The sequence below is a fragment of the Tinamus guttatus genome, unplaced genomic scaffold (genome assembly GCF_059628265.1).
Source record: "Tinamus guttatus ecotype Peru unplaced genomic scaffold, ASM5962826v1 Tinamus_guttatus_pri_ptg000172l, whole genome shotgun sequence".
In the NCBI taxonomy this organism is placed as follows: Eukaryota; Metazoa; Chordata; class Aves; order Tinamiformes; family Tinamidae; genus Tinamus; species Tinamus guttatus.
This window is the reverse complement of record NW_028288706.1, coordinates 1262631-1284690: the sequence shown is the minus strand read 5'-3', so window position 1 is coordinate 1284690 and position 22060 is coordinate 1262631.

The window sequence follows — 22060 nt, the reverse complement described above, 5'->3', positions numbered from 1 at the left end:
AGAGATGTTGCTCAACTATGTCCATGAAGGTGCTGAGCCTTCTTACCAAGACCCTTGTGGGCCTGAGACTGTGGATCTAAGCAATAAGGCGCTAGAAACAGGACTGTGGTCAACAAGTGCATCCCCCCAGCAAGGTGGAGGGCTTTACCGCCGAGGCAAAGCTTGTCTGTCTAGGAGACAACTTTCTTAGAGGGGAAAACAACCTGCAGCTCATCACAACCCCTTTCTCCTCCAAGTGCTAGGTACAGCTCACCGTGTGATTTTGGGTATAGACACCATAGCACCGTATACGTATTCTCCATACATATATACTGCATATATATTATAGATACAGTGGAGCCGCATGGTTTGCAGAGGTTCTTTCTCCCCCAGCCTAGCACAGTCCATCCTGGTCTAGAACCCAAACTGAAATGACGGTGACATTATAACGCTGCATGCAAGTAAATCAGACAAGGGGAACCTTAGGAGTAACTAGCTTGGAGGCAGCAACATGACAGCTATTTTGCCTTCAGGATCTAGGATTTCTGCAGGATCTTGTGTGGTGCCATTTGGAAAACTAGGATGCCTGAGGCTAGAAAGCAAATGTGCAATGGGGAATCTTGCAACATTTTTTACGTAGTCTGTGATTACTAAAATTGATAAACATGGTGGTTTTATACTACCTGACAAATTCATTCAGGCAGTTGTAAAATGGTGTCTTTCCCAAGGTTCAAAGGACAAACAAAAACAATATATAGCACTTTGTAACAGGTTGTCTAAATTTTCCTGTCAATCACTAGTGTGCAGCAGTTGGACTAAATTTGTGAGAGGGTAGAAAGAGATGGTCCTTTTTTGAGAGCATCAGTCCTCAACGGAAATGGTGATACCAGTGTTTGTAACTTGGGTCCTGCTTTAAGCAGGGTGATGTAGCTCAATACAATATAACAACTGTCTGGCTAGAGATGGAAGTTGCTCTCGGAGAGAGGAAAGAACTTCCACAAATCTGTAAGTCTAGGTGCAAGTTAGATGGAAGAGTTTGTCTGAGGTCCTTAGATGGTGGGGAAACTTTGGCTCAAGTTTTAAGTCAGGATGTCTCAGCCTATACTCCAACGGCTGCCTCCCTATATTGTGCTTATTTTAACATAATGTTGCAGTCCCTGTTTGCACCAAAGTTTGTTAACAGCACTGTTTGGAGACAGGATTGTGAATCAGAAATGATGGGCAAGGGCAGAGCAGGACATCTATATCTCCGTCCTTTCTCCACATTTTATTTCTCTTTCATGGAACTCATTTGTGCAGAAACATCCCAAAAGAATGAAAACCTTCTCTTTCAAATGAGGACCTCAAACTACCAGAAGGTGGCATCAAACACACATGATGGGACATCAAAACTCTGTTAGATGTCCTAAACCAAGCAGGAATGCACGAATATTGTAGAAGCAAGGTCTTAATTTTCCAAATCTTCCTCACACATAATACTGATGTGTATAATCTCCCTGTCTTGCATTACTAAATACCACTTTACAGGAATAAATAAATAAGAATCAAGATATTTGCTCTGAAGCAGGTCAACACAGCACTTTTACAAATTCAGATCTGTCCTCACCAAAGCAAGGGAAGAACGAATGTGGCTTTTAATGACAAATGTCTTGGTGAAAGAGGTCTGCAATGGGCTTCATTTTCCTGAAAAGGGAGCTATGGCTTCGAATGTTTGGTTAGCTTACAGCCGCAGGAGGTTGCCAAAGGTCTCCCCTCTCTCTCTCTAAAGTCTCCTTGCACAAGGCCAAGGCAAGCTCTTGGCATACTGGGTGGGATAACGCGTGTGCGTGGGTCGTCTGAAGGCACTTGCTTTGTGGCAGCCTAAAGTCCGTAACACCGGGTATAGGAAGTGGTGTCTTCTCTAAGGGGTCTCCATCGTTTCCTCCAGAGCCCACAGTCAGGCAGCAGCGAGTGGCCTGTGTTGTCCCTGGAGGCGCCGTTAGCAGAATCCCTGTGCTGCTCCTGTTCCCGGGATGGTTGGAGGGATGGTTCGTGCCTTGGGCTCTCCTCAGTGGGGCATCTCACTGCCCCGCCATTCGAGTGGGAACACGCTGCCTGCACTGATGTCTGCTGCAGAAAACAGGGAACGTGGTCATTCCCTTCTGGATAGGAGCAGACACTCTTCAAGCTCTTGCTGGAAAAGGCACATTTACGATGATTATAGAGTATCGCTTCTTAAGAGAAGCCCTTGTGCCTGAGGGCAGTACCTGGAAGGGAAGCGGCGAGCCGCGGCTGGGAGATGTGACGGCACCGCGTGGGCAGACAGAGCAGTGCTTCAGCTGCCAGCCAAGCGAGGAGCCAAGGCTCGCGGTGTGACGGGGCACTTTGGGTACAGAGTGACCTTGGAGGCTCTCACTGATATGAGGCATTCAATTTATGTCTTCTTCTTTTAATGAAGATATAAATTAAAAGATATATTACTCATACAGAGAGCTATGTGTGGCACCCTGAAGGCTCAGGTGCCAGGAAGATGTTGCACTGGGTCCAGGTGCTGCTGGTGTTACTGATACAGCGTTGCTTTGGTTTGTGTTGGCACATCCTTCTGTCCTAGTCCTTGCATGCCAATGACAAACTGAGGGCCATTGCAAGGGCAAACCTGGCTTCAAAATTAAAAGCTCATCGTTACCTTAATAACTCAGTGTAGGCTTTAGTCTCCTCTCAAAAGCAAATGATCAGAAACTGGACCTCCCTTGTCTTGCAAGGCTAAAAACACATGTCCATGTAGTGCATGGATTTCTCTCTCCTTATGCCTCCTCTCCATTGGAAGACTTTATTTGTATTGCCCTGCCACAGGAGTTAGAGGTTTTCCATCTTCCCCCTCATTCTCCAACGACCTCCTCTCCCTCTCGTGCATTGGGGAAGCGCGTACTCTGTCTAGGATGACACAGAAATGTAGAGTGAGAGGGGATACCCGGATCACCGAGGTCAGCTCCTCTATATTCACAGCGTCCCTGTGTGCACGGTTATCAGGAAGGACTACAGAGCTTCTTCTCTGCACGTCCTTAAGCTGTGAAATGCTCCTCAGTACCCTACTGCATGTCCAATAAGTAGAGTTAAAGAAAAAAGGAAAGAAAAGAAATGGACCTGACAGGCTGCCAGCTCAAGTTTCCAGGCCAGACCACAGCTGAGTGCTTCCAGCAGCTCTGGGTCCCCGCGAATCCCTGGCACATCTTCCAAGCCCTCGGAATCCCAACATGAGCAGCTTCATTGTAGCCGCAGCACAATTTGCCGTGACTAATTAAGCATATTGATAGCTATCATGTACTTTGCTGCTACATACAACCAGGGAAGGAGGAAAGCCTGGGGCCTAGCTGGGTTCCCGCTCACTGAGACCGAGCCCTGGACGTGCTGCTGGTCTACCTGGTGCCAAGCGCTCTTCCATCGCAGGAGGTGATGAACACCACGAGCGTCAGAACATGGCAAGGAAACTTGCCTCATTTGCCATAGTTCCTCACCAATTACAGACGTTTAATGCTGGGTGTAGGGTTGTATTTGTTTCTTGTAAAGAACATAGTGTTTGGCAAAAGAGGCGAGTGAGAATGACAACTGTGTACACATTTCACATATTTCTCATATTATTTCTCCTCCGGAGAAGAACAGAGCTGTTATTAATAATCACCTCGCCAAGTTTCTGAATTGATGTTTTGAAATAAGCTGAGTGTATAATTTAAGAACCACAGGCAAGGGAGAAAATGTGCTTTCAATTGAATTTGAAAAGGGTGGAGAGTTGATGATGCAGAGAGATAAACGATGGTGCTTCTAGAGCGCCAGAACTGTAGAGAAGGAAGCTGTAAAACAGACATTTGCCAGACTAGGCAAAGCTAGAGGCAGCACAAGGGCTGGAGAAGTGAAAGGAGGTGCAGGAGGGAGACACAGAGACTGGTGAAATACAGGAGTCCCAGGTCCAGACTCCTTGTGCGTAGTTCGCTCTCGATGTGGGATGGAAAGGGGATACAGACGGGAATAGGAGGCCGGATGCTGTGTCTCTTTCTGCAGAAGACAGTGTGCTGGTCCTGGAGCCTGGGAGGCCTCGGGATGGCCCTGGGAAGGGACTACAGTAGCCAGGGCAAGGAGAGGAGCAGGCCATAGAAACCCAGAAGCTGGAGCAGAACTTGGCACGTAAGCACCGGTTGTTGGCTGCCAGTAACCGGAGAAGTTCAAGGAAATGTCATGCCTTACCCTCTCACATACATAGGGAACATACAGACGTAGACACATGGGGCATGTGTTGTTATCTAGGTGGCATCAGGCCATGCAAGGCACAGAGGGAGCAAGCCTGTGAGAAAAGTGTGTTCAAAATGTGCTGCAGGACAGTGCAAGGGCTTGGCCTTGGCAGCTTTCTATGGCAGTATTTCCTCTCTAGTAACCAATGACCTCCTACAGAAACTAAGCTGTTGTGTAAAAATGGAGGAAAGGAATGCGCTCTTTAGCCTTTATAACTGCAAAACTCCCTGGATTGTGACTCAGTGCAGGGATGTCTGAGTGGGCCTCTCTCCAGCCAGCCTGGAACAAGGACTCTGGTGCAGGAGCTGGGTCGTATTGCTGATGTCCAAGGAGCAAAATCCTCCCTGCAAAACCTTGCCCATGGCTAACCTGATAGCAGAGCTTTTCTCTCCTTGAATGTATCCAGTCGACACAATTAGCACTTCTTGTATTACACCAAATTCATATTTGTGAACTGTAGACCTGTATGCAAATATTCTCTGCATGCTTCCTGGGACAGCACACTGGGTATCAGCAAGGACTGCTTGTGAGAGAGAAGGAAACAGATGGACAACAGAAAGAAACAGAATTCCGGGGGTACACTGCAAGTACCGGGCAGCTGCAATTGCAGAAAGGCTTTCTTATAGCACAGCCATTTAAAAAGAGCACCCAAACTTACACACTTAGAGGTTCGTTCCTCAGCATTCGTGTCTCAGCAGCCCCATCAGCCCTGGGGACCCTTGGGCAACCAACTGTGAACCCTGCACTTGGGCTGACCCACACCCATGACCATGGCCACCCTGGCTTGGACCGACAGAGCTGCCTAGGCCCTTGGAAGAGCCCCATGGTGACTTCCAGCCTGGCCTGCACCCACAGAAATACGTAATCTGCAGCTCGTTCCTGACACACAGGCCAGCCTGATCTGCACCCTGACCTGCTGACTTGACTTACTGGCTTGAACGCAGAGCGAGTCCTCCTACTCTGTGAATTGCTGCGTCCTTCCTTCCAAAGCAGGCACTGCTGTCGCTGTGCTAGTGTATGCCAAAATGCAGTCAGTATGTCAAAATTTTCCATCGCAAAACAATTCTTATGGGAGGTTTCTGACAGCCCAGTTCTTACCCGTATCCGTCTGATTAATGAGGAGGTGGTGGCCTTGCGGCATGACTCTGTTTTCTGTTGCAGATAACCTATTCGAAGATAAGCTGATGATTCACTCGTCTTGCAATTAGATGTAGTTCTGATCAGTGGCAACGCAAGCACAGGATAGAGAAGCACAGCCCAGATCCTTTAAGATCATTGGCAGTTGGCAAAATATATCTGGGGATCCGGACATGTATTTAATGCGTATTATTATGTACTTCCAGACAGAGACAAAAGCCTCAGGCAAAAGACTAGGGAAAGGCTTTCTTTGTCTTGAGATCTCAAAAGGTATAAAGCGTTCTCTTATACACTTGCTTTTTGCATAAAACATCCAGGTCTCTAAAGATCTATCTTTAAAGATTACCTCTAAAGCATAGCAATTCCATGCAATTCCAGCATCACAAAACTCAGGGAGATGAATTTCCACTGTGGCTGTGCATAAATTTGTTCGTTGTTGAAATGGAGCCTGGGAAGTGACTGACGTTTTTATACTTTGTGTTTGCAGTGCTTTGAGTCTTGTATTTCACAAGAGAGGAGGAAGCACCACTGTTAGCTCCCTGGAAGCCTCTGTGTTTGCAAGGTTTGAACAGGCTGGGGTGTGTTTAATCCAAGTGAAGTCGCAGAAGATTGTGTTCTGACTTGTCCCTCTGCCAGAAGGTGCAACAGTAGCCCCTTGTTTTTATGTCTTTTAGTCTTTTTAGACTTTAAGCAGTTGACCTGCAAATAGCAGGGAGGGACACCGCTTAGGTACTGTCTATACGATGGCTATATGTTCACAACACAAGCCCTGGATTTGTCTGCTTGAATCAACAAAACTTGGCACTGCTGCAAGGTGCTCAGGAGAGGATTTTTACTACCCAGTCTCCATCCCTGCAGCCGACAAATCTGGTTGATGATCGTCAGTCGTCCAAGACAACTTCATGTTTTCAAAGCCTTTATCAGTAATTAGATCCATTCATGGTTCAGTTACAAGAGCACATCCGATCCCATCAGCTGTATCATGTTGTTATCCTGAAAGCCGTTAATGGGTAACATCAGGAATAAATCTGGCAGAACCTCATGAGTGCAGTAAAGATGTCCAAGCTAAATGGAGAGAACAATTAAATATCCTTCCTTATGCAACAATTGACCTTAATGAAAGTACTCAGCCTAGGTCCTAGTAGGCCTTGGTCCTCATGGAGTCCACAGAGAAGGACAGGACTTCCAGCAGGATTCAGGCACAGTGTGGGCAGGATCACACTGCAGAGCTCTCGGAGAGAGGGACCTCCGTTGTTAGGCTCCACATGTGCAAGAAGAGGGATGAAGATGAATTCAGGCCTTAGTGCTCTGCAGGCAGTGCAGTTTGCCATGGTGGCAGTGAAATCTGGATCACACCCACGGGCTAATAGCTCCGCTGCTGAACTAGCTTTCCTCTCACTCGGTGTTAAACAAAGTTAAATACAATGACTCTTCCTGCAAAACTACAGCCATGTTTAATTACTAGTGTTGACATTACAATATCACTAGCTAATGCCAGCTGCAGGTGCAGACCCTGCTGTTTCAGGTGCTGTACAAACACACTGCAGACCGGTTCCTGCTTGAAGCGTGTCCTCGCTGAGCGCTGCTCTGGCAAGCAGGGCACAGCATTACAGCCTTGGTCGAAATCAGACAAATCGTGTCCTATGCAGGAAATCCAGGTTGTCATCTACACTGGGTTTGGGGATTATATTTTTCAGTTTTGCTATAAATCAAGATTATATTTTCTAACTCTGTGAAATAAAGCAGCTGCAACAGAGGGTCTGGCTTGAGAAAAGGAAGTGCCGATACGCCTGCAGTTATAGTTCTGCCTTTATGAGCTGCAAAATCAGAAGTGATTTCTGCAAGTGGGTTGAAGGTGTAACAGAAGCAGCTTGGACAAGCAGTGCCGAAGAGGCAAGCATGGGAATGCGCTCAAGGAGCAGCCTTGCGCTCGGCAGTGGAACGTGTTCCGGACAGCTGGCCAGGAATACGCGTTGCAAGGCATGGGCCTTGGCCAAGGAATTTGCAATCCAACACCGGCAAACTGAAAACCAGGACATCATTGTGGGGAAGGAAGTGGAGAGTGCATGAAACAGGAAGGAAGAGAGGAGCAATAAACAGTGTTGCAGAAGCAAAATTGTGATGGAGGACTTTTATGTAGTGATTGACTGGCAAACAGAGATGGGAAGGAAAAGAGGCAGCATGAAAGGGAGAAAAAGAAAGAGGAGATAGGAGCTGAGAATCAATGGGAAAGGAGAGAGAAAATGAGTTTGATTTTGATTTCTGATCTTACAAATTGTGGATAAAACCCCCCAAAAACAATTTAAATAAATGTTGTGAAAGCAGTGCTGTGAGAGCAGCCTCTTTGCAGTCCTGAGGGCTTCCAAAGGCCTGAGGGCTTTCTGAACTTCCTGGGTCATGATGCAATAGCAGGGTGAAAAATCAGGCAGATTGCCTGATGCTGCCCTAGTGCTCCCAGCAGCTCCATGGTTAAACAATATTTCTCTCTAGTGATTGCTGTCTTCAATAATTCTAGTCATAAAATCCCATTTTCTTTGTGATGATACTATAACTCAATGAGCTGGAAATATTCCCAGAGTGGAAAGAAAACTGCTCCAACAAGGTTTATATTAGTTGTTTTAGAAGCCATTCTTAGAAAATGATACCAAATTATCTCAGAGCTAACTTTAAAGAACGGATCCTTCTCCTCCCCTTCAGGCATCTTGCGCTGAATCTCTGGTTGACCCACTTGACCTCTAGAATGTTTTTCATGGATCCTCCTAGCAGCTAGTAGATTCACTTGCTCCTCTCTTGTCTAACATGGCTGTCTGTCAGCTTGGCTTGGGCTCCCATCCCAACAGAAATAAGACAATGCTTGGAAGCAGGATACTAAAACGCCTGGCTCTTTCCTGTCATTTGGAATAACAGAACTTCGGGTGTTGCTCAGGTTAAGAGGGCTGTCCTGAGCTGACAGGGAGAAATTGCTAATACAGACCCCAAAGTCTGTCAGCTTCTCTGAGCAAAGCACTGGCCCTATCTGCTGAGACCTCAGGAGCCCCATCTCGACCTCCGAAGAGCTGCCCTGGAGAGAGGATCATTGTGTCAGAAAGTGCTCATCAGCTGACAAATGTGATATCCCGAGAGACTCAAGGCAATAACGTTCACAGGCAGCTCCAGCGAAAGGACAAGGTTACAGACCTTCAATAACAAGCAAGGCTCTGGACTTTACAGAAAGTCAGGGATGCTCCACAAGCACCGCAAGCGAGAAGACTGCACGCTCAGCCACTACCACCACTCCTTTAAATTGTTGGGGAGGAAGAAACCCAGACTCAGTAGCTGTGCACAACATCCAGGCCTCCCATAGCAAAATGGAACCACGGCATCTTTCTAGGACACTTGCAGAGTTCATTCCAGGCAAATAAATTTTGCAGAAGGGCTTAGCCAGTCGTGCGTGGCCAAAATGTGTTGATTTAGTTGAGTCAGCCACCCTTCCCTGCACCTGTCCTGCACCTCTGCTGATCATCAGCTGCGGCCTCTTTCCTTCTGCAGCCCAGAAGTTTAAGCAAACAGCAAACAAGAAGGGAGTAACAAGATGGTTCACTGCGTCCTCCTTCACTGAAGGTCTGTTGACTTTGCAGAAGCCATGTCACCCATTGAATCAGAGAATCACAGAATGGTTGAAGCTGGAAGGGACCTCTGGAGACCATCTACTTCACCCCCCCTGCTCCAGCAGAGATACCCAGAGCAGGGGCACAGGGCGGCATCCAGACGGGTTTGAAGATCTCCAGAGAAGGAGCCTCCACAGCCTCTCTGGGCAGCCTGTGCCAGGGCTCGGGCACCCTCACAGGAAAGAAATTCTTCCTCACATGGAAATGGAACTGCCTGTGATTCAATTTGTACCCATTGCCCCTTGTCCCGTCGCTGGCCACCACCGAGAAGAGTTTGGCCACATCCTCCCTACGTTCACCCCTCAGATACTTATACATATTGATCAGATCTCCCCTCAGTCTTCTATTCGCTAGGCTAAACAGGCCCAGCTCGCCTGGAGAACATGGAGAAACCAGAGAACAAATCCCTAAGGAGTTTGCTGGTGGAAGTGTCAGGTAAATGGGCATGATTTCCTTTGGGGTTATGTTGGAGAGCTGTGAGTAGGTCCCTCACCACCAAGGGCTAAAAGGAGACAAACATTTACCAGTGCCGAATGAGCCTTCAGTTGTGTCTGAAACAATACCCAAGCAATTTGACTTTAATAAAGATGCACCTGATCTGAAGATTTGTTCCAAGCTCACCTTCCCCGAGTTCCCCTGCAATCACAGCCGGAATAAAGTGCATTCAAAAGAGCGTGTTAAAGTCATTAGCTGAAGATTGGCTGAGGAAGTTATCCATTCCCTGGCGATTAACCAGCAATTTCCTATCTCTCCTGGCATAATGCTGTATCCTCATTAGTCTTTATGAAGCATGTAGGGTGTGTATGTGCAGAGAACACGGTAATTGCTTTAATTACACTTTTTATTAGTAATTTTCATTCACTGTCAAGAACGCTGCCTGCCCCTTCGTTTGTGGAGAGCAGTGTTCATCCTCTCCTTCCCAGGAACATGCTTTGCGTGAACAATTGCTCCTCAGACCCAGACCACATTTTTCTGCAGAAGACCACTATGCTTATGTGTTAGTGCATGTGTGTGAGTGCATGAAAAGAACCATCATGTTTTGCTCCTTTCTAAGCTTCCTGCAAAACTGCATCTCCATAACCACAAAGCAACTTAATTTTCATATGCCAACAGGCAATTTTTTTTCCAGATTCTCAAAGTTGCTAATGTTGCTGCTGTCCTACGCTTCAGCCATTTCTTCAGTCTGATCATAATCCCCCCTAGGACTGGGGCAAAGGGAACAGGTTGACCTTGCTAGATTTGTTGCCAGACAAATTTTTAGGTAAATCACTTTACCTAAAAATGTTCTGAAATGTAGGTTGTAGAAAAAAAGATGCGAGGCAAAGCAGAAAAAGATGCTAGGACAAGGTGGCCAGTGCCATGTGGGCGGGCAGGGAGTCCAGCAGCCCGCCAGGGAATGCTATGGAATGACTCAAGTGCAGGTAGCTTCTCTTTTCTGAAATACAGTTCTGAACTCAAGTCTACCTTGTAGCCACTCTTCCTCAGGATATCATACCTTGTGTATACAAAATCAGTATAGACATCCGAAAGAAGTGCAGCTAGTGACAGCAGCAAGCCCTCCTATACAACCTCTGGAGAAAGAAGAGCAACGTGGGTGAGAGGGGATGGCTTCTCATTTGCTGCTGTGCCAGCACCCTGACCAAGATGTGGGTAAGAATGGACACTATGCACAAATGTGGTTGCACACATCTCAGACACACATGAAAGAAGCTAGATTAGCTCTTTGGTGAAGCAGTAAAAGGCATGACTGAAGCATGGGACAACCAGTGTCCTTTGGGTGACCAACTCACATGTGCATGTTTGTGTCAACCACCACTTGGCTCACAGAGTTCATCCTGTACTGATGCAAAGACGGAAATAGAGCTCCAAGAAAGGCCTCACAAATCTCTGTCTCAACAACCATGCTAACAAGATTCCTTGTGGCAGCCAGGCGTCACTGGAGGGGTAGTGTGTGACACTGGCAGGGAGGCTGGTGGCACTTCCCTGCCCAGGAGATGGCCAGGGTGTCTGCCTCACCAGTGCTGCAGTCGGAGGGGAGTCTTACAGCTGGCCTACTCATTGTGCAAAGTCCTTCCAATAAAACGTGTTAAGACATAGACAGTCTTCAAGTTAATATTTGGTTGACCTTTGTAGAGAAGATCTCAGATAAAGCTGGTAACCATAAGCCTGCAGCGCATTATGCTTAACTGGTGTGTTTCTTCATCTGCCTTCAGAAGACATAGAGTCTAAGGCAACTCACCCATAGAGTAGCTAATCTTGAGTAAACCTGACCTGACCTGGTCAAAGTCCTTTCAGGTGTGGTGTTTAGAGTCCTTGTTTTCAGATGCAAGGCCTGAAGGGTTTTTTGTTTTGTTTAAAAAATAAGCCCTCTTATTATTTCCCTAGTTCATTCGTTTATGGATTATTTGCATATTAACGGTGTGAAAGAAGAGAGGTAAGGAAGAAAACAGCTAATTCCTTTTATGTAATTCAGAATGCCACCCTGTCTCAATTGTGTGCTCGAGGAATACAGAAAAACAGGATGTTCAAAACCTGTGACATCTACTCTCAAATGCCAGGTTGAGAAGCCAGGTATCAAATGGAGCTGTGGTAAGTTACATGCAGATGCTGGGACATTCCTGTAACCTGCAGACTCTTAGAACAATTCAAAGTCTTATCTGCACATGTGCTGGCAGAATCACAGAGGTAACAAAACCTCAGACTTTAGAAAGACCTTATCACCAGACAACTAGAGGCAAGCTTTTCATATATATCTTGAGAGGTTTATCTTTGGGGCAGAGAGACCCAACACGTTACTAAATAATTAGGAGTCATGTAACAAGTAAAGTTCATATTGGGTTCATATCTACTAATGTTCACATTGCAGGATCTCAAAAAGGCTGTTCAGACCATGAATTATTTCTCTCCCAACCAGGGAGATGTGGTAGTTGTGAATCCCTGCGGAGTACAGCCAAACTAAGGGCTGGTACAAGAAGGCTAGAAGATAAATGTGCTTCCTGGTCCCTGAACTGTCAGCAGCTATCAGAGATGCGTTGGACCAGCGAGACACGACTTCATCTGCAGCCCAGAGCAGATAGTGTAAAGCTGAGGAAAACTTATTTATGGACGAAAGAAGAAGCACTTAATGTGAGTACTAGAAAGATGAAACACTGTGCCATCACAGAAACAAACTGGGGTACTGCCAAAGGATGGGCATTATAAGTGGCTGGGAACAGAGTGTGTGACTGACAGTGCAGAAGGGATTGTCCATCATACGTTATAAAATGCTTATACAATAAGAATAAAATGGTTAGAAAATCCCTTTTGTAGCCAAGTAACATTACAGAAAAACTTACACAGGCAGAGTGTTCCCACATTGATTGAAATCAAACCAGGTCGATGGGATTGATGTCCTCTTCTTGGGAGTATACCATGGGAACTTTGCCTGACTGCAAGTGAGCTGAACCTCCATTTTAAAAGTTTCATGGTCAGAAAGGCAGCGTCTCTGACGGCAACATCCTCCAGGGGAGGCCAAATCATTCTGAGTCGAACTCAAAGCAGGGGGCAGTTAGTGGAGCTTTCTGCACTCTCTTGCTCTTCCCAGGGGGTCTTTCATCTAAGTGTAGGCCAAAATTTGTGCTCTGTGTCAGCTCTGAGATCCAACAGAGGCAGCAGCTAATTTAGGCAGTGAGGAGTTTCCAGTGAAAGTATTCATCTGGGCCATTCCTGATGGACACCCCAGGATCCAGCTCCAACAACGTAACATCTGTGACCTGCTCCAAGCACCTGGGCAAGGGCAGAACCTTGGGCACCCCAGGGGAACGCAGTAGATGATGCGTTTTTCGTAGGGTTGCTGCATTTGTGCTATGCTACCCGAGAAGCCTGAGTATGTTTCCATCATAGCACAAAGCACTTTTGTTAAGAAGCTCCTGACTGTGACTTGTAACACTGCGCTTGGGGTATGCACAATTTGGGGCTCTTTCATCTTCAGTAGGTGGTCGGTGGCAGCAATGTCTGACCCAGCTTTGAAGGCTTAAAAGGCAGACATAAATTGAAGTGATGGTACAATAAAAGTTCTTGAACCTATGTTAGATACCAACTCGACATCTTTTTCTTGAACAAGAGTAGAACCAAGAAAAGAACAGCAATGCTAAGGGGGTGGACTATGAAGTCAAATAGGATACTGCAGCTCCTACAATGTGTGGTGGCCTTAGATTAGCTTTAGCAAGGTTGAAGACGCTCTCCTCTTTCTTTCTGTGCTTTTATCAGCAGATGCTTTGATCAGTTCAGTGGATGAGCCCTTTAGCCTGTTGCTCATTCCAGCCCCTGGACTCACTCTGCTCAGCCAGGCTCCATTCAGCACTTAGACATGCATCTCAGGGACTGATATATGTCCTTCTGTCCAGTTCAAGGTTTAAAGCTTTTTATTTCTACAACACAAAGAGTCAGAGCGTAAATGCTTTCATTTGGCTACAAGCTTTCTATGCTTTGGAATTCTACAGAGGAAGACAGCCTCCAGAACAAAAAGTGTTGGGCTGAGCTGCTACAAGCAGATTCTAAGATGAAAAACACACACAGCCTTTGGATGATGCACAGAGACCCGACTCCTTCCACTCTCCCAGAGGAAGTTGTCCTGAGTCCATCAGACTCACAGTCGGCTCACAGAATTTTTGATAAAGAAACCTTTGGCAGCACCCCAGGATCCAATCTGAAAGAAAAACCAACAAAACAAAGCTTTGTCTCCCGTTCTCAGAAGCGGCTTATGACGATTAAAGAATTTTCTCTAGATACCTTGGGCTTTGATAGCAAAAGTTAATTTAATGCTAGCCTTACAGGACATTCAGTGGAGCAAGATGAGGGAAGAAACATTCACCGCTACTCTGTTCTTCTTATTCCATCTGAGGGTCAGATAGCTAAGTAACAATGGAAAGTTTTTAGATAAACCATTTATGTTTTGAAAAGCTTTACAGAGTGCAAGTGTGGGCAGCACCACAAAAACTTGCTCTGTGTCAATTCTCCTCTCATAAGAGAACACAAGTTGGAAGAAGTAGAAGACATTTCAATGGCCAACATAGACTCTCTATCAGCCACCAGGCAGAACTGGCTTCTGTTTACAATGGACTACCACCATATTGATCATAGCACATAAAGGTTCTGTTGTAGACCATCATCTTCTGATGCCAGGCACTACAGTCCCTGCCCTAGAGCTCAGAATTTCACTAGGTGATAAAGGATCTCAAGATGGAAAGCAAAGGCTTTGGATTCACCCAGTGTCATGCATAGGAGATAGAGCAAAACTGGGACCAGGTTCCAGATGTCCAATTGTGAAGGCAAACTATCAGTCTTAAAGTCACTTCTTGCCTCCAGCAGGAAATTCCTTGCATTGGCTTCCTTATGAACCTGGAGAAATAAAATCTTTTCTAAGCTACTAGGGAACAGCGGCCTAGCTTCTTAGAGAGCAAAACTTCCATGTCAAGTTCTTTTCTCTCTCCCTCTCTTAGCCAAGGGCTGTTTTCTATCTAGTTTTTGCTTGAGTATTGCACGATACTTGAGGAAGAGGGTGGGAAGATTCCTGTTCTCAGAGGGAAATCCAGTGAAATGTCAAGCAGAACAACTGTGCAAATCTAGCATTAATACAAGTATACATAAACTCCGAGGCTGAGCTCATCCATCTGCAAAACCAAGAGGAGTAGCCACATCCCCGGTAAAAGCTGAAAGCACTGTGTAATGGAAAGAAATAAACCTTCTGGGAACAATGAACTTTCATAAAACATGAAGGGAAAAAAAATTTACCAAGACTAGGAAAATCCCCATTCTGAAGTATGTGTCTAGTGCTCGAGCCCATGCAGAGGGCTGGTAGCTTGGGAGAGCTCCTTCCTCTTGCCCCTGGGCCAGGGAAGCTTGGCTGCAAAGAGCAATTTCTTCAGTTACAGCACAAAATGTCCAGGGGCACTTACTGCCACCCAGAGTGACTGTGTTACTGAGAGCTGAATTGTGGTAGCTCCTGTGGATACCTTCAGAAGACAGGAGACTGTCTCTACTTGCCAAATAATGGTAGAAAATTGTAGGGCAACATAAAAGTGTCTTAGCTGTGGATGGCAATGCCCTCTTCTCCATCAAAAAGTTTCTGGTTACAGCTTTGCAGGCACTGATCTCACTCTTGCAGATGAATGTGCTCCATCTGACACATTGCAAATAGAGGAGAAAGTAAACAAACTGCATCAGAGCTAGGGGATATTCCTTCTCCATCAGCTCACTGATATGTGTAAGGCTACCAGCGTGCCTCCTGGGCTCTGGAATAGTTCCCATAAATCGAGAAGTCTTGCAGCAGGTCTCAAGGCCCTCTCCTAGGTATTACAGAGTACAGTGGTGGCTCTGCACCTCCTTTTCTGTGCTGGCGTAAACTTCCAGCAATCAGTTGGTGGCATCCTTTCCTTGGGAGCAAAAGGATTTGCTCTTCAGAGGTGAGTGTGACTGACCTGCAACAACCTGTGCTTCACCCAGATTCCTCCTCTAGTTTCCAGTGAGACCTCAGGATGATGTTCCACACTCAGGGGGACAAACTGGCCGGTCCTCTCCTCTTCCCTTCCAGCATCATGGACAATAGCAGCTCTTTTCTCCATGAAAATGTGCTGGCGCTCCAACACTCTTGATGATGACACGATAACTGGATGGATGTAACAATACTCCAAATATTAATCAAAATCACAGGAGAAGGGACTTGGTAGATCTAATAGTTCTTCCATGATCTGCGTGGTTTTGCCTGAGAAATAGCTGGAACGGTTTGGTCAGCATGGCAGTCCAGCTGCAAATCCATCCCCAGCAGCCTCCAGCTTAATCAAACAAAACCAAAAGATACCTGAGCATTCAGCAGACAGTGGCTGTTGTGCAGTGAACATACAAAAAAAAAACAATCAGGAAAGGGAAAAATGAAAGACCTGGAGCAAACAGGAACAAAAGTCCGATTTCTAGCTGTAAAACCAGTAACCACTGAATGAAAAGAAAGCTGCCTCACAAGAATGCACTTGGAGGGAAGGAAGCAGTGGTGTGAAATAAGAAAAAGTGAGCAAGGGAGATTGCAGAACAGCAAGGGGAAAGCCTTCTGTCTTGAAATGTCTTGTAGGAAGTGTAATGACCATGAACTGTGGTAAGGACTGCCTGCCATGGGCCCCATCAGTCAAAGCCCTTTTACATAGCACCTTCTGATTTTTCTTGATCTTTTCCAAAGAAGTTAACACTCAGCTTTGTGAGTCTCTTGCTTTGCTGCTGATGTTTATAAGAGCCTTCCAGGTAACAGGTACTCAACACTGACTCTGATTTTTTAAGTGCTGGCTCTGATGAGTGGTCCAGCTGGCAGCTGTGTGAGTTGTTTGTGTGACCTCACTGCTGCCAGAGTGAGGCACAAAGAAAACAAAACATAAAGATAAAATGGACTGCATGGATATTGAGTGAGTTTTACCCAATCCTTTCAGCTGGGGATCGTAGATGCTCTTTGGTACGGCAGGACCGAGGTGTCCAGAGCTTCTGTCCCTCTGAGCCTGCCAACCAAATGGGTCGGAGCAGGGCACAGCATCAAGTGGTGGTGAGACCCATGGGACCTGCAAGATGCATCACCCCATTCCCCCTTTCATCAAACAGCTCAGGGTGTTTGAAGTGACCCTGTGCAAACTACAGCTTCTTGGCTCTTGCTGTGCCCGCTGGCAGGACAGCTACATCAGGATGCTGGGCAGACACAGCCCGTTAATGAGATGAGCTCTCAGGGACTTTGCTGATGCGGGCCTGAAGTGCCACGTTCCTCTTCTAATCCTGTGCTCCTAAGGGCTCGCCGTGTGCTGTAAGCCGCAGCCGAGGGCCGTCACGGCGTTCCCAGCAGTATTTCCTTGGTACCATACGTGCAGCCGCATGCCCCGGGGAGCGTGTGAGCAGCGAGTGCCAAGTCTCTGCGCTCTCCTGCTCCTGAGCGACTGCAGCCTCGTGTGCTGCGAGCCGCTCTCTTTCCCTAAGCGCACACTCTTCCCTGCTTTCATCTCTTGCAGCTTATCTCCAAGACCCTGAGCTCTTCGAAACAGCGATGATACCACCTTATCTGCAAGGAAATTACCCTGCACACCTCAGGTGCTATTTTAATAAAAAATAAGAGTGATTATTTCTACAGATTTGGAGCTCAAAACTCTTGGATGATTTAAGCTGCAGGCCAGGACACCTACTGATTGCAAATTTTTCATGGCATAATGCATGCAGGCCTTTTGTTTTTAGTTATTTTCCCTAGGGTTGCTTTTTAACACATTCTCCCTCCTGTAGAAATTAAACATTAGCATTTTTGTGTCCTGGGGAACCCAAAGGAACCAAAGAAATAAAATACAGACGCCCCCACATCTACAAATCTGTTGCTAGAAAATATTAATATGCAAGGAGTGTGAGGAGACTCAAGGGGCTCGTGGGTAGTCCCTGGAGCCAGAAATTCTGCTAAATCCTGTTTATCCAGCAAATACCATTAAGCATTACCAACAGACCTAGAACTGTGACATCCTTAATGGTCCCCTGAGCACATCCCCACGCCAGTCCCAGCCTTTGACCCTGCTCTTCCGTCCGCAGAGGGACTTGTGCCCACGCAGGCACCTGGGTCAACTACCCAGGCAAAAGAGCATTTGTGGCTTAGTTAATGGCAACACGCTGGCGGTCGGAAGGTGCATGTCCCCTGGGAATACCTTGTCTACCATCAGTGATGCCTATAGGATAGATGGGGAAGCTCTGATCCAGCAGCTGGCCAGTCTGATGCCCCTGCTACCAGCCACTGTCATGAGGGGAGGTAAATGAGATAGTAAATGAGGGATAAATGAGAAGCAAATAAGCGAGCAGAGAGCTTTCACTGGAAATAGCCTTTCTTCCTTCCAGCCCCTGGCTAACAAACATCCTGGACATTCAGCCTGCCTCCTTCCTCAGCACGTTGCTTGCAAGGAAGCAGCTCTCTGCAGGGCTCGCGCTGCCTCCGCCGGACCCGAAGGTGGGGAGCCCAGGGTGGGTGCACCGGCAGGCCTGGGAAGGGACAGGGAGAGCAGAAAGCACAAGCCAACCCTGGCTGTCCTACATCGGAGGAAATGGAAAAGTACCAAACGAGCTGAAGAGCTTTCTATCATCCCAAAGAGGCCAACTAGGCAATCTTTAAAGACGTGTTACTATAGCAGCCCTGATGGTAATTTACCAGAACATCTCCTTTTCTCTTCTTCACGCCCCTTTCACAACAGCAAAATGAGATTAGTCTTATCTTCCCCAATTACCTCACCATGTTCCCGCTGCAGTCTTTGGCTAACTGCTGGCCAGTAAAACCCCACGACGCCCCGTAAATGCCCCGTGCGGTGCTTCCTTAGCGCGAGCAGGAAAACAACTGTGCCAACAACATTCAGTGGCGATGGGGACAGTGTCCTGGGGGAGAACACATGGTGCCTGCAGCACTGTCTCTCAGAACCCCACGAAAATGGAGAAAATGGAGGATAGGTTTGGGGATGTAGTTCCACATGGGGAGGCTTGGTGAGAACTTACTGCCAAGAGAAAGTAGCAGCTGAGGGCGCTGCTCCCATTGCCCGTAGCTGTCCTGGCACCGGTCTGGAGCCGTGCGGGTCGGGGCGGGCATGGTGTGCGTCCATGTGCAGGCATGTCTGCATCTGGAAGCACAAGGAGAGAGGAGCGGTCCCCACCGTACTGCCCGCTGCCTTGGCCTGCTCTGCCGCTGAGGAGTGGCGGCGACGCTGTAGCCTCCTCGTCCCCTCGCTGGTGCCCACGCCAGGAATGGGCACACCACTGCAGCTGGAATTTTTTTCTATTCTACAAGATAAAATCAATAGCCATGGATAAATTTCCATGCACAGCTGCATCATCCTGACCTCCAGCTCCTGCCCTTCATAGCATGGGTAGCAGGAGCACAAAGACATGCTGTGATCACTAACCTACTCTTTGGCTTACATGCCTAAGGAATCACCCAGATGCAGCCCTTTATTTTGGCCTTTCCTTCAATCCCATTTTGCCTCACAGAAGGCACCTGAGCCAGGCTGGAGTCACCCAGAGATATCCCCCAGTATATTATTCAATATACTGTTTTTCCCTTGCTGCTTTTACTTGTTCCTGCACCAGAGGGGAGACAGGACTCCTCCCTTCTCTGTAGAGAAATCTGCTTCTGCTGTGCTTCCTGCACAGATCAACCTAATTATGAGTTCCAGGGCGGTTAATGAGCTGATGGTTTCATAGCTTGAGCCTGCTCCCATCTCTATGGGAGAGGCAGCTTCAACTGGGACTGTCCTTAGCTAAAGAATTTTGATAGTGACAAGGGAAATGCAAAAAAGCATCAGGGAATGAGACAGCACCTTTGGTACCATGGGGCCTGCTGAAACGCAGCCTGTTCCCCCTGACTGGGGCCAGCAGGACTTGAAAATTCTGGGCAAGCACCTTATAATAAAAGTTCCTGCAAAGAAGGATCGTAATAAGAGAAGATTCTGATAATTCAGGGCTGCAGGCACCTGCTGACTGCATCTAGGCTATTTTCCAATGTGGTTGGCATCACGGGTGTAGGACACAGGATCCCTCAAGAGACATGGTATAGGAAACCCAACCATGGAAGAAAGCTTGTGCTGACTTTTGTGTTGATTTGAGGGCTAAATTGACTTCCTTTTCCCCATCATCTCGCTTTCCTTCCTTCTCAGCCAGAGGAGCTGCTGAGGGTAGGAAAGTGTCACCGAATCACAGAATCACAGAATGGTTGGGGTTGGAAGTGACATCTAGAGATCATCTAGTCCAACCCCCTGCTCCAGCACGTGGCACAGGGTGGCATCCAGGTGAGTTGTGAAGATCTCTGTAGAAGGAGACTCCACAGCCTCTCTGGGCAGCCTGTTCCAGTGCTCTGTCACCCTCACAGGAAAGAAGTTCTTCCTCACATGGAAATGGAACTGCCTGGGTTTCAACTTACACCTGTTATCCTTCATCCTGTCACCAGCCACCATGGAGAGGAGCCTGGCCCCATCCTCCCTACAATCACCCTTCAAGTACTTGAACATGTTGATCAATCTTCTCTCAGTCTTCTCTTCTCCAGGCTAAACAGGCCCAGCTCGCTTAGTCTTTCCTCATAAGATAGATGCTCCAGTCCCTTAATCACCTTCTTGGCTCTACGCTGGACCCTCTCTAGAAGCTCAATGTCCTTATTGTCCTGGGGAGCCCAGACCTGCCCCCAGTGCTCCAGCTGTGGCCTCACTAGAGCTGAGCAGAGGGGCAGGATCCCCTCCCTCGCTTGCTGGCAACGCTCCTCCTGATGCAGCCAGGAGCCCATGGGCCGCCTAGGCCACGAGGGCACGTTGCTGCCTCATGGTTAACCTGCTGTCAGCCAGGACTCCCACATCCCTCTCTGCGGAGCTGCTTTCCAGCAAGTCAACCCCTAATCTGTCCTGGTGCCTGGGGTTATTCCTCCCCAGGTGCAGGACCCTGCACTTGTCCTTGTTGAACCTCATGAGATTCCTCTCTGCCCAGCTCTGCATCCTGTCCAGGTCCCTCTGAATGGCAGCGCAGCCCTTGGGAGTGTCGGCCACTCCTCCCAGTTTGGTGTCATCTGCAAACTTGCTGAGGGTGCCTTCTGTGCCCTTGTCCAAGTCATCGATGAACAAGTTGAATAGCACCAGGCCCAGTAACGACCCCTGCGGGACACCATTGGCCACAGGCCTCCAACCAGACTTGGCCCCATTTACCACCACCCTCTGGGCTCCTCCATCCAGCCAGTCCTCAATCCACTTCACTGTCTGCTCATCCAGTCCACACTTTCAGAGCTTTCCTATGAGGATGTTATAGGAGACTGTGTCAAAAGCTTTGCTGAAATCAAGGTAGGCAACATCCACAGCTCTCGGACCATCCATCCAGCTGGTTACTTCATTGTAGAAGGCTATCCGGTTCGTCAGACACGACTTCCGCTTGGTGAATCCATGCTGACTACTCCTGATCACCTTCTTTTCCTTGACATGTCTAGAGATGGTCTCAAGGATGAGCTGTTCCAACACCTTTCCAGGGACGGAGGTGAGGCTGACCAGCCTGTAGTTTCCTCGCTCCTCTCTTGCCTTTTTTGAAGCCTGGAGTGACGTTGGTTTCTTCCAGTCTTCTGGCACCTCTCCTGCTCTCCATGACCTTTTAAAGATGATGGAGAGCGGCTAAGTAATGACCCCTGCCAGTTCCCTCAGCACTCTCGGGTGCATCCCATTCGGGCCTGTAGATTTATGGGTGTCCAGTTTGCCTAAAGACCTCGACCAGGCATCCTCTAGCACTGTGTACATGTGCAGGCATCTCCCCCAGCTTGGGGCAGGTGTTGACTTTCCCCACGTTGGGCCTATGTGACATGGTTGGCCATTTGTTTTCCTATACAGGCCTGCTGCGCGGTGGAAACCCTGTGGTGGAAGAAGAAACCAGTCGACACCGCTCATGAGAACTCCAAGGCACACGGAGATCTGCCTGCATGCCCGCTCCAGCTGTCACACCATACTGGCCCTTCCAGGGAGTGCTGCTCATAATCATAAACAAGCCATTTGGGAGCTTGCACTCCCTGGGCACCCCACTCTGAGCTGCCGTTATCAGCCAGGAATTGAGTTCGAGAGTTCCTTCATGTGCAGTATCATCACTGGTCACCAGGTAAGTCTAATGCAAGTCTCCCTCTGGTCCCATGTATTTCTGCGCCACCCTTTCTGCACAGCATTTCCTCTATTAAGCATGAATAAATGGCCTTACTAGCCCCAGAAGCGAACGTTTCCTCCTTTAGTTGCCATGGCTGTTTAGATGGCGTCTCCCATTGCTCAGAATACGCAGAGTTTGCTGTAAAATCGACATCCCCCTCGTTTCAGCACACGGGCCGCGTAGCTATTGCAGCGCCGCAGCACCAATCCAGGAGCCTTCGCTCGGCTAGCGAGAACGTGCCATTCGCATGGGTGCCGTGTTGCTAGGAGTGACTCACTCGTGTGCATGGGCCCCCGTTGCAAAGAGGCACTAATACAATTCGGCAAAAACACGATTTGCTTTCCAATTTCTAAAAATCT